This window comes from Syzygium oleosum, unplaced genomic scaffold (genome assembly GCF_021117445.2).
Source record: "Syzygium oleosum isolate NSW1041296 unplaced genomic scaffold, Sole_v2.1 Sole_v2.10, whole genome shotgun sequence".
Lineage (NCBI taxonomy): Eukaryota > Viridiplantae > Streptophyta > Magnoliopsida > Myrtales > Myrtaceae > Syzygium > Syzygium oleosum.
In genome coordinates, this window is record NW_026607494.1 from 2,161,661 (window position 1) to 2,180,383 (window position 18,723).

General features: G+C 38.7%; 1 pseudogene; it reads right to left on the reverse strand.

Moving 5' to 3' along the window:
• Positions 1-6,604: 6,604 nt before the first annotated feature.
• LOC115667957 (ubiquitin C-terminal hydrolase 12-like) lies at positions 6,605-14,803 on the reverse strand (annotated as a pseudogene).
• Between the last annotated feature and the right edge of the window lie 3,920 nt (positions 14,804-18,723).

The window sequence follows — 18,723 nt, forward strand, 5'->3', positions numbered from 1 at the left end:
GAGAAATCCAGTTCCTAGATAAACCAAACGAAACACTTTCTTTTTGATCAAGGACTTTCAATACCTGTAAAAGCTAATCACTTTGCCATTTTTCCCAAAACACCAAAGAGAAGCATATATTAGAAAAGGAATAAATTTCAGAATGCAGAGAAGGTCATACAAAATAAAGATGCAGATGCGAGGTTCTATCATCCCCTCAACACATTTATGGGAAATGGGAATACATAGCTTAAGCAACAGACGTCCAAGGTAAAATGCAGGAAATAAGCAAAGACGAAAAATCCCAAATGAGCTGCCCCATCAAGAAGTCCACCTGACCTGAAAAAATGAAAGCTAAAGGCATGTAATTTCTGTGATGATAAATGATGAAGAATGCTCTAGCACAACTGTAGTGGTCAATGTTCTTATATTCATTGAGCGCTGTGTAGGAATGTGTTGAAAGGGTAGTTTAGTCTTCTCCACAATTAGTGAGCCCTAATGCTTACTATATATATATAGATGATGTAATTTGATTAAGTTAATGATGATTATGTTTTTCATCGTGGTATCAGAGCCAAAACCCTAATCCTTCAACTGTTACCCTAGCTGCCAGAGGCCACTGTTGTCACCGGAGAAGTCACTGCCGCCGGCCTTGGAATTTCACGCCGGCTGCGGCTACCACGACTCCTGCAACAACTACACCCGGCATCCGCAACGTCCGCAACGTCCACGACTCCCGCAACTCCGGCGACTCTTGCGACACCATTCCGGCATCAATTCATTCGTCGATTCACCAAATCGACACCTCGTTACCGTCGCCTTGAGTTGTCCTGAGTCACGTTGCCCTGTCGACCTCACCCAGCATTGCCCAGTTCTAGTCCGGCATCGCCAGGCCTTGTTGAACTCAGATCTGGCGATGTTCCACCAAGTTCTGAAGCCGCGAATTTGAGTTTGAAGCCACGACGAAAGCCAGAGTCCACGAGTGTTGCTGGTTCCACGAGGGTTGCTGGTTCAATGAGCGTTGCTGGTTCCACAAAGCCAACGCCAACCTTCAGAGTCACTAGACGGAAGGTGAGTGAGAGGAAAGTGAAGGGAGCTCGAACGCAAGTGTAAACGAGCATTATTGGTTCAGTGGCTAGAAGGAATATTTGAGAATGGGATTATTAATTTTTTGGTGAATCATATTGTTACTTGCCCAACGCATATTGTATAGGCATTCTTTTCTTGCGAAATTAAAGTCCCTGCTTGGTGTTGAGGTTTACTCGCGATGATTGATTATTGGATTTGTTATTGCCCTATGTTGATTTGTGCTTTTGTTTTGATGAGTTATTGTGTTTGGTAGTAATTGGTGGTAATTATTACATTTGGTGCACAAGGTGCAAATTTCGGTTAAGTTCACTTTTATATTATTATTGGGTTATGGCTAGCAATTCTAGAAACACGAATACTAGTCTCATTAATATGAAGTTGACCTCTGTTAAGCTCGATGGGGCCAATTACCCTTATTGGTCTATGGCAGTCGAAACATATCTTTTAGCCACCAAACAGCCGAGTTATCTGACTTCATCTCCACCTACGGATAAAACAAAGGAGGATGATTGGCGCTCTAGCGATGCTACTATTCAGACATTGTTGTGGAGTACCATGGATTCCAAGATTAGTCCTCAGTTTATGCAGTGTACATCAGCCAAAGCTATTTGGGACAAATGTGCTCTTATGTTTTCGAGTCGTGATAACATGACCTGTGTTTGTTATGTGTGGGAGGAGCTATTTGACCTACGTATTGGAGATATGTCTGCATCTGATTACTATTCTAGGTTCACCACCCTTTGTGAGAAACTCAATACTTATTTGCCTGTCACTGATGATATTAGAGAGTTGGCCAAGCGCCAATAGGATATGAGAGTTGTGTTATTTCTCCGAGAGCTTGGTTCTACTCATTCTTCTCTCTGACAATAGATTATCTCCTAGGGTATTCTTCCATCAGTAGATGAGGTCTTTTCTTGGGTCCTTCGATGCGTGCCTGACTCATTATCATCTGCACCTGCAGCAAGTGCTATGGTCTCTCAGTCTTCTGGTGGCCGTGGAGGTCGAGGACGTGGTCCTCGGGGTTGTGGCAGGTCTGTCTTTTCTCCTAGTCGTGGTCAAGATGGTGGTAGGGGTGCTGGAAGTCCTTATTATTGCAACCATTGTCAGCGAGCTAGCCATACTAAGCCTTATTGCTATACCCTATATCCTGAGCTTCGTCCACGAGCTGCTCATGCCGAAGCAATAGAATCTCCAGTACAGAAGGTTCCTGATGAGTCACAAGAGTTACCTAGTACCATTATGCTGACTTGCGTCGAGTACGAGTTCTTAGTGCGTCACAACCAGGTGGTGGATTCCTCTGCTTCTACTGCTACTTTGGCACAGCCTTCTTCAGGTAGTCCATCTTGTTTACTCTCTTATGCACCCACTTCCTGGGTCGTAGACTCTGGTGCCACAATCATATGACCGGTAATTCTAAGTTGTTGTCTGATATTACTTCTATGTCACCTAGTTCCGTGACACTTGCTGATGGTTCACAATCCCATATCACTAGTCAAGGGAAGGCAACCTTGGGTCCCTCTCTTACTCTTTCATCTGTTTACCATTTGCCAGCTTTTCTATATAACTTGCTCTCTGTTAGTTCTCTTACTAGAGATTTGAATTGTTCTGTAACGTTTACTTCCACTCGTTACGTCTTTCAGGATATGAGGACCGGACGGATGATTGGTGGCGGACATGAGTCCAATGGGCTGTACTACCTGAACAAAGACCTCATTGCTGCGGCTGCTCAGAAGAAAACTGCTTCCGACTTATTTAAGATGCATTGTCATATGGGTCATCCGCCACCTGACATTCTTCGTCATTTTTCACCTGTTTTAGAATCTATGAGTCATATCCAGTGTGATGCTTGCCAATTTGGCAAACACCATTGGGTGTCGTTTCCTTCTCGTGTCTAGTGTCGTGTATCAAGTCCTTTTGAGTTGATCCATTTTGATGTTTGGGGACCGTGTCATGTCAGTGATATGTCTGATTATAAATATTTTGTTACATTCGTGGATGATTATTCCCGAATGACGTGGTTATATTTAATAAAAGATCGAACTTAAGTTTTTTCTTGTTTCCGTATGTTTTACTTTGAAATTCTCAATCAATATCATGTTTCTATTAAATGTTTGTGTTCTAATAATGCCAAAGAATACATGGCTGTTTCCTCTGATTTTCAATCATTTCTTATATCTCATGGGATTTTGCATAAGACTTCTTGTCCCTATACCCCCAACAGAATGGGGTGGCTGAACGAAAAAATCGTCATCTTCTGGATGTGGCTCGTTGCCTCCTTTTTCATATGAACCTCCCCAAAATGTACTGGGGGCATGCTGTTCTTACAGCATGCTATCTCATAAATCGCCTTCCATCCTCAATGCTTCATGGGGGCATACCTTTCTCCACTATCCATCCTACAAGTCCACTTTTTACTTTACCACTTTGTGTATTTGGGTGTGTCTGTTTTGTGCATCGTCTTGTTCCTGGTCATGATAAACTCGATCCACTGGCTGACAAGTGTGTGTTTCTTGGGTATTCTCAAACTCATAAAGGGTATTAGTGTTATGGTCCAGTTAGTCGGCGGTTGTATGTCTCAATAGATGTAACCTTTTTCGAGGATCAGTCATATTACTCTTCTACAGCAGGTCTTTCTAAAGATGTTCCATCTTCGACTATGGCTCCACTACCGCCTATTCCCTTGGCGAGTATGCCTGAGTCATCAACGTCATCACCTAGTTTTCAGTTCGCCGACAAGACCTATCAACGGCACCAATCTGTTCAACGTGAGGTAGTACAGTCACCGCCTGCATTGGATATGCATGATTCTCCACCTGTCAATGTCCCGTCTTCTTATCCACCAGTTGCTGCTAAGCCTGATTCTACCACTGACATTCCCATTGCATTGCGCAAAGGTACACGTTCTTGTGTTGGTCAACCCAGTCCTCGGTTTACTCCCTATAGTGGTTTGTCTTGTCATACACATACTCATTACCCTCTTTCTCGGTTTTTATCCTACGATTGTATTTCTCCTAGATATTCCTCGTTTGTTGCTTCTTTATCTGCTGTGTCTATGCCAAGTACTGTTGCAGATGCTCTTGCTCATCCAGGTTGGCGACAGGCTATGGAGGATGAAATACAGGCACTACAGGATAATGGGATATGGCAACTTACATCCTTACCTGCTGGGAAACAGGTTGTGGGGTGCCGTTGGGTTTTCACAGTGAAGTTTCAACCAGATGGCACTGTTGAGCGTCTGAAGGCACGTCTAGTTGCCAAAGGTTACATCCAGACATATGGAGTTGATTATGATGATACATTCTCTCCTGTAGCAAAGATACCTTCCGTTCGTGTTTTCATCTCTCTTGCTGTCCATTATGGTTGGACTCTTCACCAACTTGATTTTAAGAATGCCTTTCTTCATGGGGACTTGATAGAATAGGTATATATGGAGCAACCCTCGGGGTTCGTTGCTTGGGGGGAGTCTATCAGTGTTTATCATCTACGCAAGGCATTATATGGATTGAAACAGTCTCCTTGTGCTTGGTTTAGTCGTTTCAGTGATGCAATTATTCGGTTTGGTTTGCAACGTTGTACTGTAGATCATTCTGTATTTAGCTCTACTTCCCCTGCTGGGTGTGTTCTCCTGGTTGTGTATGTGGATGATATTATCATTACTGGTAATGATTCTGTTGGCATAAAAAAAATTGAAACAGTTTTTACAGGCAAAGTTTAGCATAAAAGATATGGGTTGTTTGCGATATTTCTTGGGCATTGAGGTGGCCTACTCACGTGATGGTATCTCATTATCACAACGGAAATATGTACTGGATATTCTTAGTGAGGTTGATTTTCTTGGAGCGAAGCCTGTTAATACTCCAATGGATCCTAATGTGAAGCTTGATGCAGAACATGGTGAATTACTTCATGATCCAAGTAAGTATCGGAGACTGGTGGGTAAGTTCAATTATTTAACTGTTACATGACCAGATATCTCTTTTGCGGTTGTGCTGTTAGTCAATTTATGAGTACTCCTCGTACTACACATTGGGAGGTAATGCTATGTATAGTTAAATACTTGAAGGGAGCACCAGGTAAAGGGATATTGTTCAAGAATCGTGGACACCTTGATGTTATTGGCTACTCTGATGCTGATTGGGCTGGTTGTCCTTTTGATAGGTGATCAACTTCTAGTTATTGTGTATTCTTGGGAGGCAATCTTGTGAGTTGGAAAAGTAAGAAACAACATGTGGTGTCTCAATCGAGTGCTAAGGCGGAATATCGGGCCATGGCTCATGTCACTAGTGAGTTGATTTGGTTGAGGATGTTATTATCCGAACTTAGTATGTCATCTTCAGCTCCCTCAGTTCTGTGTTGTGATAACCAGTCTGCTATGCATATCGCTTCAAATCCAGTTTTTCATGAGCGCACAAAGCATATTGAAGTGGATTGCCATTTTGTGCGAGAAAAGATTCAAAACAAGGAAATAACACTTCAATACACACGGACTGAAGACCAACTTGCTGATTTTTTCACTAAGTCATTGCAAGGCAGTAGAGTGATTACTTTGTGTAACAAGTTGGGGATCTTTGATGTTTATGCCCCAACTTGAGGGGGAGTGTTGAAAGGATAGTTTAGTCTTCTCCATAATTAGTGAGCCCTAATGCTTACTATATATATATAGATGAGGATCCCAAGTGCTCTCATCTACCCTCCTCATTGGGAAAATTTCAAATAAGGATCCCGAGTGCTCTCATTTTTTTCAAATAAGGGCCTAAAGTGGACTTTGTGTCAAATAAGTTCCTGAAGTGAATTTATGTTCTCAAATAAGGATCTCAAGTGGCTATAATAGTTTCAAATAGAGGCCTCACCCCACCGGCTCGTCGGCCGGCCAAATTTTCCGGCCGGCCAAGGGCATTTTCGACCAAAAACAATTTTAACATAAATTTTAGTTAAATTAGATTTAAGATTTAAAAAAAAGTTAAAAAAAAACGGGGGGCAAAGCTGGTAGCCAGTCCTCCCTGCCTGTGGTCGCCGCCCCACCGACGATGGGGCAACGGCCACAGGCGGGGTTGGCCTCCCCCTTGTTTCTTTTTTTAAAACTTTAGCTTTTTTTGTTCATTTTTGAGTTTTTTTTTATGGAAAAAAACTAAAAACGAAAAAAAATCAAAAAATTAAAGGACGAAAATGCCCTTGACTCCGGTGAGGTGAGGCCCTTTTTTGAGACTGAGATGGTCACTTCAAACCCTTATTTGAGAAAATGAGGACACTTCGGGCCGTTATTTGACACATGATTCACTTCAGGCCTCCATTTGAGAAAATAAGAGCACTTCGAATCCTTATTTCGAATTTTCCCTTCTCTGAATGAAAGTGATGTCAGTGACTTGCATCAGGAGGACATGAGTGTGAAATAATTGTGGTAGGAGAGATTGTGGATGTCCAAAATCATCCGGGAAATCTTTCTGCAGTACATGCACATGGATAAAAGAAGATCCTAGGTCTCAACTTCAGTGAGAAAACCACAGAAGCATCAATAGGCTTACAAACCTCTGATGAATTAACCGAAACAGAACCACAGAATGTGAAATTCGAAGCGTATAAAAGCACAGCAGACGTGGTAACTCCTGCAACAAATTATCAGAAGGTGACTGTTTCTCAATGGCACAGGATTTCACCACTCAAACCACTCAACAGTTCTGACCAAAAAAAAAAAAACACCACTTAGTAGCAAGAGATTTCACACCAAGAGAGTTCTATTCACATGAGCAATCCATTTGGACAGTGTCCACATATAGCCGGTTCTGATCCAAGCCAAAAGGTTTCAACCAAACTGCGTCTTCAGATTTGACCAAGCAGTGGTTGATCTTGACATTCTTTCCTCGGCTATTCTCTTCTTCTCCTCGGCCTCCGCTACTTTTTGCTCTTGATCCTTGTACCCAGATTTTGCTTCTTCCGACTCGACCATCAAAATCTCCCAGTCCGAAATGAGCTTTTCTCTTCTGGACTTCACTTCCTCAAGTTTTATGTTGAGCTCATCCTCCTCTTCCGTCAGGTCACCCAACAACTGCCTATACAAGATGTGAGTCTCATGATTCTTCTTCAATGTCACACACATTTGATCCTTCAGCAACTTCTGCAACTCGAATTCGACATTGTCCCGCTCGAAGGTCAAAAAGTCAGACGTGAACTCGTCAAAGTTGGCCCAAAAGGCCTTGACTGACTTTTTCTGGTGCCGTGATAACCCGCTTTTGGCTATGCTTAGCGTCGACACTGCTTCAGCCAATCTGTCTTTATATTTAGCTTGAAGATATCGGAAAGGCACTCCTTCAGAGACAGCTTAGCCTTCTCTACTTCTTCCAAGGTGGGAGCCTCAGAAGTAGAAAGAGCACCTTTTTGATTGCTCGCTTTCGACCCTCCTCTGGCTGGAGAACTCTCAGCGACGTTAATAATTTCCTCAAGATTTGAGAAATATGTGTCGAATGTATCTGTTGGTGTCACCCGAGGAATATTTGCATGAGGTTCAGCCAACCAAGTATTTTCAGCTGGGACTTGGGGGCCCAAAATCTCAGCTACAACCATCAAAGTGTCGTTCACTAAATACCCATTACAGTTGTCGCGGACTTCGCTCAATAGAATGAAGGATGTGAAGCCCCAGAGACTCTCTCTTGCAGTGAAATTATGTTCTGTCTCTGCATTTTGTTCAGATGGGACTTCAATAAAAAGGGGTAACAGATTAAATATCACTATATTACGTTCAATATATGTAAAGATTACTATGTTTGGGATCAGAAACATGGGACTTCAGAACCACAAGAACAAAGTTAAAGCATGCTTCGAGAAAGCATTGCAACAACAAGGCCTAAACATGCTCTCTCAGTTTGCTTCATCAGAAACTCGGTCTGGTTTAGCTGAAATGGAAAAAGTCCAAATTACGAAAATCCTTTTATGTTCATTTAATATAGTACCTAAAGTCCTGCAATTGGTCCCACAAACAGTATTGACATGGTGAATCTTCACTCCTTCCAATGGTTCTAAATTGTCCAGATGTTCATGCATTCCATCTGAACTTTCAGAGCCAACTATTCATAGTCGCCTCAGATGCTTTGAAGTGCATACAAGTGGACGTGCCGTTGGAATCGGCACAAATTGTATTCACAGAAGAGACTTAATCTCACCTATAAAGTGGGCATCTCCATAGACAGTTGTGCTATGACCTATTGAGTATTTCTCTCACTTTGATTCCCTAAAGTCATACTTAGTACAACAAGAGAAGTCAAATAATCCTTCAGTATTCTTTCTGAAAGAGACTTCATGGTCTTTGCCAATGTACACCACAAATACAATGGAATACTTCATGTAAGATGAATGATGGTGGATGTATTTCACATGAATCACAATTTTGTAAGATATTACCATAAGCAAGATTTCTCAGGTTATGAAACAAATTTGCCATTGCACCATATTTATGAGTGCAAACTTCATTAATACTAATACCATCAATTGCGAGGACATATATGTGCCTAAATTCTAACAAGACATGAAAGAGGACTTCAGCAGCAGATATGAAATAAGGTTTCTCATTCCCCCAAAATACCACATCTCAAAATTAGATTCCAACAGCAGACAGAAAAAACCAGACATAATTAGAGTCGCAATCAACATACCCCTAATCCTAGAATTGCCATAATTGTCCTGATCAATCAGAGTCAATTTGAAATGGGTGTTTCTGCTCAACCCGGATGGTAGCCTCTCAGAATCATGGACGTCCAAGTATATCGACAAATGCTCTGTATTGTTCCCCTTGGGGAAGATGAGTATTCGCCTGCTCACATCAACCGTACCATACAAGAGAACGGATAATTTTTAGGAAAATCAACAACTAAAGGAAACGAAAAGACAAGAACAGGCCACGTTTCAATCAATGTGATTGCCAAAAATCAAATACAATGATTACCAGGCATTGTTGCTGAGCGTGAACACTTCTGAGTAGTACTTCTTTTGAGTCAAGCTAGTGAAGTTGGTAATCTTCCATGTGTATTTCCATAAAGTGAAACTTTGCCCTTCCATTGCGCGCTTCCCCATAATTCAATCAGTTGAAACAAAAATGACTCGTCATCAGTCTTTACAATGAAGGACGCACAGCAGTTCCCAAAAATTCAAATGAAAAAATCGCAGACATCACGATTCTTTAACATCAAAACCAAACAAACAAATGCCCCATTTTATACGGGTCATGAAAGGAACACAAAGAGAGCATTAAAGAATAATTTAGCCTACATGTACAATCGACACCGTAAAAAGAATAGTATAGCCTGCAATGGTCACCGGGGACATCACTTATGATGCAGCAAGCGTACTCAACCTCCACCTCATTATTATCTAGTAGTCCCTTATATGTAAGGTCCCGTTAAATCCTCAGCTCCTCTTAGTTGTATATCTTAACAGGCTTTTCATGGGTATGACAGTTCTGCAAATTGGGAAATAAATCACGATGCCCAACATGGAAAGACAAGCAACTGACAAGAATTTTAACCAGGCATAAAATGGCTTGCACGGCAATATCACCTTGTCCACATTGAATTTCCAAAGCGAATGCGTTAAGTACAGAAATAAGCCATATTCACCACAACTTTATTATGGCTTTTCTTAAATGCTCACACAATCAATAACGATTCTTACATCCGCTATACTCATTTTGAGCACGTGTCAGTGTTTGACTACCTACTTTATTAGAAATTTCACTTAAGCTTAAGTGGCATTCAACTATCGCGTAAAACCAAGAACACACTCCTCTACTTTCTCCATCCCACTTGTTTTTTGTGGGTAAGAACTCCATGATTTCTCCATCCTACATTGTGACATTTGGCCTGCTGCCCTTTATTAAACTTGTACTCCATAGTACATATACTACTTTTTTGGACTGACTTAAACAAATCCTTATGTTCCAACGTTTCCCATTACAATGTGAGCTTTGTATACACTCCTGGTTGATTTCAGCTTTCATTTACAAACATCATCAGGAAAATGCATATGCCAAGGGTATCATCTTGAATATTCCCAATTAGCTTGAAAGTGAAAGTATAAGAGCTTAAAGCTGAAAACTTCGATCTATCCTAGGCTATAGGATAAACCTCGATTTATCATCGATGTATCCTTACTAAACTCAAAACTTTGCCATGCTCGTCCTCTTATAATTGTATGTGAACAATGTGTACTCCTTTCCTCTATAGAATTCTCCAAAGAATTTCTCTTGTAACCCATCATATTTCCTTTAAATTTATAAAAACAATGCATAAATCCCTTTGCCCATCCTTATGCCTTTTTACCACGGATAGCCTTTGCAAATATCAAATAGTATCATCTAATGCTAAGTGAATTCATGGATGATGGTATGGCTCTTTCCTAGAAGTTGACAGGTCCATTAACACACTCCTCATAGCAATGAACTAGTCCCTATAAGTTGTGGCATAGAGAGAATGCTTTGAAAGATGTTTCTTAATCCTGAGGTTATTGTGTTAATCTTAATAAATTAGTTTCTGCATGTCATATGGCCAAAACAATGTCCAGCAAAGAGCTCGGGAAAGAAAGAGGAGTTCAACTGCATGCTGAAGACTAAGAAACACACCTCCAGACACCAGATACACAAGTAAAGAAGCAACTCACAAAAACTCAAGTGATTGTAGTAAACAAATGAGGGCTGGTGGTACCTGGCGGTTATGCACATACTCCAAGAAAGAAGGAACATTTGGGTAACGAAATTCATTTTCATTGTCTATTCGAGCTTTTTGAAAGCAAATGATGTCCCCATCTATAATCTGAGAAGAGAAATAGAGTACTCATTCGAAGAAAATGTGCGAAACATGAGCTTTAACGAGACGCAATAAGCCAATTTATACCTGACTCATTCGAAATGATGTCTTCTTGTCAAGATACCAACACATGACACAAGGCTCAAACTTTATCTCCTGGGGATAACACCAACATGAAATGAGGGCATTAAATTTGCTTTGCCAAGGATTATGACAGACCTTATATAGTTGAAACTATGACGACTTTTATCTTTTACCACAAAACCTAGATTTTAAAAGTGGAGAGTAAAAGCTGCTTGTTATTATTTTTGTGAAAACAGTTCATAAATTTAACTTCTCTGCAAATATTCAACCAACTTGTATGAAATTGAAGTATTTAGTCCCCAAGGAAGTATTTTCAAATGCAGGCTTCCTCTTTCTCCAAGGGAAGGGAAGGAACAAACCTCAAATAGTTCTAATTCTTCATCTTGATTGAAGCCTGCCATCTCGTTTAATATTGGCAAAATTTCAATTGGTCTACCATAACTCTTCACAAAGAGCCTACCTACATATCTGGTATCATGGTGGTAATTCTCATATAAGATGAAGAAAAAAGGTGCAAAGAAAACAGGAAAATTTTATATACGGAAATGCAAACTACCGCAGTTCTCCTTTCTCAGGGTTGTAAAGTTTGAAGAATAGCAAGATATCTTCTTCAGATTTTTCGGGTGGTGAAACGGGAACCTGATCCTGCAATATCATGCACTGTCATTTAGACCATAGCAAAAGCTACAAAAATATGGTACCTTCCAAAGCCACCTCAGCATCGCATGCCAAACACATATATGCATGGCCAATGACTATAAATCATTACCAGTCCAAGGTCAACTTCCAAGAACAGCTTTAACTTCGCATTGTAAGCCTTGTTCGATATCTCCCTTAACTGTCCAACCTATGTCAAAGGTTATCACAATCATTAGATGATCAAACATACATGAGAAGCAATTACTCATTCTATATACTCCAGTTGGTCCTCATTCTTATGATGAGCCTAGGCCAATTAAAAAAAAATCAAAGATGACAGCAGTTTTCCTTACACCACCATCGCTAACGGCCTAATCAATCTGTCGTCAAGAAAGTAAAATATCTACTGAAGACTTTGAGTGCATGACATGACCTGCCTACCTAGCATCCCAATTTCCACACAAACAAGGTAAAGGCCATGGAGTAATATTTGATACTTTCTGACCTTACGTCCATGAGGAATAAGTTTATATGGAAGATAGTAGATATTGTAAAGCAGAGTTTAGAGAGAACTCATAACTTCCATTAAGGAAAGTGACCTTAACGATCTTAGAAATAAAAGAACCTCCCCAATCACATAAATTAATCCATGGAATTGGAGAATGGGATTCGGCAGTAAAATGTTATTACTGGTTGTGCTTCCTCCTGGGGTGTCAGAGGCCGATTTGGACGGTAAGTATTGTTTTGCCTCTTTGCCCAAAACCAGAAACGCTGACATTGCACAGGGACACCGAACTCTCTGGCAACTTCCTCCTATGAGTTACCAGAAAATCAGTTACATGCATCAATCAATATATCTGACTATTCATATTACTTGATAGGATCCAAATGACACAGCAATGTCCACATGGCTGACACACTAAACAAAAATCTTTGTTGTTTTTACTGCCATATTTAAATTAGCATAACGCAATATCATAATATAGCTACTATCCCAGTACCAAAATCAGAAGACACCAAGTTAGAAGTCAGGTATTCCGAAAGCTCTTTGAAGCATGGTTTATTTACCAGAGTATAACGATTTTCAGCTATTCAAAGATTTATTATGGTAAATTGAAGATATGAAGTACAAAAATACAATGAAAAGCAATTACACAATTAACAAAAAAAAGAGAAAGTATCGCACACAGAAATTCTTTCAAGAGCAGATGACAGTCAAGATGGATTCCTGAATCAGCACTGACATAGTCGAAGAAGTAAAGACAACAAAAGTGCGAAAAACAAGGCTAGATTAGAGAAGAATTGTAGCCGGAACAGAATAGATGCATTCAAGGGTTTGTAGAAACCGGCAATGTTATTGAATCAGAAAAAACTAACGAGAAAGAGACTCAAAGACCTAACTATACTGGGGTGAAGCTCGAATTAGTCATTAGCTAAAGTCATGAAAAGTGTAAGGATACCTTGAAAAGAGTAAACGGCATTTGCTTCTGAATGCGAAAACTTCGGACTTTTTCATGGTCCACAAGATCAAAGTATATATCTTTTCCAATCTGGTCAACAAGATCCTCTTCTCGCGCAACCTACAATAATAAGCTGTTGCTTTAGATATAATATTAACAAAAGGCCAATGCTACTTCTGAGTATACACCTTTATTATAGTATGAAGATAGGCTTGTGCTCTGTACTTTCTCTGTTCCTCCTTCTCTTCTTGTTCCTTCATCAAACTCATCTAAAGACAATAAGAACATAAGTCCAACTCAATACGTTCCCAGCTTCATGGACACATAAAGGAGAATAGGAGTAGCATTATTCAAGAAAGTATTTTACCCTTAAATGTTCTGCAATATCCTTCTCATCAAAGTGACAAATGATTTTGTCCTTGTCACTGTCACGTCATACAAGCATGTATGCATTCAAGTATTTTGTAGATTTGAAGGGAGAGTTGTTGAAACCAGGATTGGTCTGCGGCCACTGAAAGAAAATAAATAAGAGACATATAAGTTCATCACAAGTCAGGCAAAGAATCAATTTGATAATCAGTGTAATATATCACCTCCTCCTCTCCCCCATACTGTTCTTCCAAAGCCCTCTGTGTATATTCTTTTGTCACCCATTCATCATCAAATTTAACCCTGAAAATGGGAGTCTCAAACGATGTGCTACTGAGACGTGATGAGTTCTACTTAGTAGTCTTCACCCAACATGAAGGGGAATAACTCCAAGATTGCGGTAACAACTAGATTGTTTGGGTAAAAATGAAGATTCGCCTGTGGACAGTATATGAAGTTGTGATCATACTACAACTTAAGGAATCTACATTTAGGTGTCTCCTACATTCCATGTTTTCAAGTATATTGCATAACATAAGTTCATGGGAAACTATGCAAGCTACGATTAATATCCATCCTAGCATCTGTATTCATTCATTATCTCATTTTACAACCAAATCAAGCAATTGATAACTTTTTAGTATTCGAAATTGTGTTCAAAATATGCTCGAAAGTGCACGATTCAAATCAATCATAAAGATACGCTTCAGGAAAGGAAGATGGGTATATATATTCGCTATTTTTTTAATCGCCAATTTATCAAACGCGAACATTTGAAATTGAAACTCGTTGTCGAATACGATTCGAAAGACTTGACGTTAAGGCCTCCGGGTACGGACCAAAGTCTCTTGCCACTGTCCTTTTCAGGCAAAGCTACAATGTAGTAATCGGTCGGTCCTGATCAGGGGTTGAACCATGCATATAGCGCATCAACATCGAGAAGCAAATATGGAACCAGCATATCTTCGTCCTCTTGCTGTAACGCAATCAGCATCTAAAGCAGTTAGCTTCCTCCCAACCAAAACCCGATCAAACTAATAATCAAAACCCAAAGAAATCGCGCAACTGAAGCTCATTTCAGAAGGCCACCCGCGTCAAAAGAGAAGAAAAACTCTTCAAAAAAAGAAGAAGAAGAAACTCAAATTCTACGAGTCGCAGAGCGAGATGACCAGTATCAAAGAACCAGCAACAGTGAAAAGTAGCGGTAGAAACCACAGCGACCATCAACGTGTAGATTAGTAACTGATATTTAGCACAGAGATGGAGATGGAGATGGAAAGAGGGTTGATTACATCCAAAGGTGGACGAGTCATCATAGCCATGGATGCAGAGACTTGCAAAGTCGTGATCGACCACGGTAAAAAAGCAGCTAGAGAGAGAACGAAAAAGGAGGAGGAAGGAGAGAGAGAGAGAGAGAGAGAGAGAGAGAGAGAGAGTTGGAGGGAAAAGTGAGGGGCAGGAGTGTTAAGTGTTCATATAGGTCACTCCAGAAAAATTAAGAAAAATTGTTTTTTTAAGCTTTATAATAATAAAGATTAATATCATGAAAAATTCCAAACTGATATCTCCGTGACAAATTTACTCTAAACTAATTTTTTGACTATCAAAAAATTTAAATTGATACATTTGTGATAAATTTACCTCAAACTAATTTTTTGACCACCAAAAACCTCAAACTTGTACATTTATGATAAATTTACCATCTATTAAATTTAATTAATACAAAAATAATAACAAGCTAGTACACCTAAAATCTCAAATTGGTACATCCGTAAACTGTCACTTGTCATTTAACTAAGCATTTTTATAGTTAATTTAACGGAAATTAACGGATGGTAAATTTGTCACAGGTGTACCAGTGTGGGGTTTTTAGTGATCAGAAAATTAATTTGGGGTAAATTTGTCACAAGTGTACCAATTTAGGATTTTTTCGTGGTATTAACTTTAATAATAAATTCCTTACCCAAAAAAAAATTTTAATAATAAAAAAACCAACAAAAGATAAAGAGAAAAATCGTACCTTAAGGTCGAAGGAACGATGGCAACACTTGAGGCGTCACCGCCCATGCTCAGGCTTTGACATCCATCACCAAATTCAGGCCTAGCTGACCCAGATAACATCTCATCCCTGTGTTATATAAGAAAATCGTGAGCGGGTGCAAGACGCGACCGAACTAGCCGAGGTCGCGACCCTTGTCAGTTGCATCCAAAAATTTGATGAAAGGTCCAACTGAAAGAAGAAAGTACATAATTTAGGGGCCAATTCCACAAAAGAAAGTTAAGGACACTTTTAAATATTTTGAGCCGTGATATTTGTGCTTTTTGACCTTTTGACTCAAAAAGCTGTTTAGTTAAAAAAAAAAAAAAGGTGGACATCCAAGAGAAAAAGAAAAGCAAGAGAGAGAGAGAGGCAAAGGGAAAGAAAAGGAAAAGGAAAAAGAGAAGAGGTACATGTCATGTCATGAAAACCTCATCAAGTTATATTTATTTTATTTTGTTAGCGTTGCTACCTTATCTCAGGGTGCACCACCTATAAGTTCGGCTAATAAATTATTAAGTCTAGACTTAACTTAGGCTCTCCCAAGTTTATACTAATTCGCAACTTATGATTCAAATTCTTAATATGAAAATTATTTTCAATCGGGATTCATCACTAAAGGTCGATTAGAAGTCCAAATAAAGTATCAAAAAATATACTTTATTTCTACAAATCAGAGATTATGAGTACGAGAATTTGATTACGCTAAATTACTCTAACGCCATTTCGGTACCTTTTCTTTTCATGAAAATATTTTAGCATACGGCTTGTATTAATTTTATTATCTCCTAAAATGTTAAGCGATCATATGGGTACACAAATCATCAAATTAACACCAAATAATCAAAGTATTAAATAAATTGCAAGATATGGAGAATATATTTACCTCAGAATAACGTAAACATCTGCAATGTTAGTTAGAAAATCACATCATCAATCCTAATATGATTTCTATTTAGCACAGATTCCACTAAATGTATTTTTTTTTGTCGGTTTTTTCTTCATTATATGAAAACTAACCTATATGTAATGACGTACAAAATATGACATCTAACATATAATTCCTTCGTGGTCACGCTGAATATGATGAACTTGAGATGAGATGTACTCTTTTGGAGCCTCCTATGCTAAAGGAGCGGGAGTTGGTGTGTAAGCCAATTTGTTTTGGGTAGGGTAAATTTTAAAAACGGATAGTAAATTTGAAACATAACGTTGCTAAGTAAAAAGTCATTGACAACATATTAGTCTGGTCACTTGTTAGTACGTTACCCGTGAAACAACAATTTTCCCATCCTTAACATTTCGAGTAGATTATCAATTTATTTAAAATTTACAGGTCTGTGTTTTTTTTTTGCCAGTATGTTAAGAGTTGCTTACATACATTACCAGTGGTGTCGGTTAATGGTTGTACCTACGAAAAAAATAACTATTTTACTTCTATAAATTCTTAGTGGCTTACTGACATCGTTTAGGATTTTAGGAGGATCAACATTTATAACATTATGATATAATAATCGATTTACCATATTGAATTACCCACTTAGATTTAAAAAATACATGCGTGTTTTACAAGTGGATGCAATTTTTTGATAGTAGATTCCGAATTGCTTGCATACTTTACCCGTAGAATTGGTTAACCGTTTTTCACTTACCGACAAAATAACAATTTTACAACTATAAAATCCTAGTAGAAAACTGATATTGACGACCTTTAAGTGTTACCATCGTGAATTAGTTACCACCTTAAAGGTGGACCTATGTTGGTAAGTTGTTAATTTCATCCCTAACTATTTATTTGTAGTGCTTAAATTTAGTTTTGAATAGTAAATTTGCAAGAAGCTTAACAAGTTACTATTACTTTGACGTCGCCAGTTTGACGGTAAATTGATTACTTTGGTAATAATTAGGGGTGAGTAACACAATTGACCGAACCGGGAATCGCCCGGACCGGATTAGACCAGCCTGTTATGGGCGGTTCTCGAGAGCGTCGGTCTAGTTCCCGGTTCCATGAAATTGAAATTGGTGATTTTTGGTCTGGTCCCCCGTTTCGAGGGGAATCGGATCGATGATTATTTATTTATTTATTTCCCTTACCTTCTCACACGTGCTATGTGCTTTTGTTAATCTCGCATATTCCTTGTGCTTTTATTTGAGAGCAAAACTTTTGCTCCCTTTGTGCTTATTTGGTGCATCGAAGACTTTTTTAGCTTCATGGATTCCCAAATGACGTAGAAAATGCTGAAATATGATCATGCTGAAAGGATCTCAGCCAAAGCAGCACTAAATCATCATTGGACGGGAATAGATTTGGAACAGAAATTCGTTAATCATTATAGATATTAAAGCATCATGCCAAAAGGATCTCTGCCAAAGCAGCACTAAATCAGCACTAAAATTTTGTTCTTATGCACGGGAATTATTTGTAAATCAACCGGTTCTATTGGACTGTCTGGGAATCAGATTCCAAGACAAGGAAGTCCGATCCTTGGTTCTAGAAATTGGAAACCAGACCTTCCAGTCCGATTCCTGATTCTTGAGTGGGATCAGACTGGACCGAAAATCGTTCACCTCTAGTGATAACTTTTTATTACTAAATTAAAAGTAATTACATGTTAAATTCCACTTTGGTGGGGATTTAAATACTTTGAAACGCAATTATGTTAGTGAGTTATTAATTTTAGTGGTAATTTACAATTTGTACAGCTAAGATTAAGTAAATATGTAAGTTGCTAACTTTAGTAGTAAGATTTTATTACCAATAGAAAAATTTCTAAACAACATGATAACTTATGGGGAATTAAGATATGTTTGTTTCGAAAAAATATGATTTAGAAAACATTTTCATAAAAATGAACGAATGAAAAATATTTTCATTGTCTATAAAAATATTTAGATATAAATTGTAATTTATAATGCAAATATTCTTCATTGACTAATTATTTCAAGTCATACAAGCGATCATTTTAGGAAAATATTTTCTAAATTATTCATTTTCCGTAGATCAAATGGAGCCTTAGTAACTTACCCGCGGTCGCTTTTGGGAAAGCAGCGTGCCAACCAAGTGAGAAAATTACTAATGGAAAATTGCTTAACAGTATGATAACTTACTATTGACTTGAAAATTTGGTAAATTGCTAGGTACCTTACTAATTTAAATGGGAAGGTTCTATTTCCAATGATTTTTTTTTGAAAAAACGTTCGATAATTTACTATTGAATTTTGTGTTAGTAAATTCCTCAAATTATTTGTAATTTGCTATAGTAACTTATTTCATTTA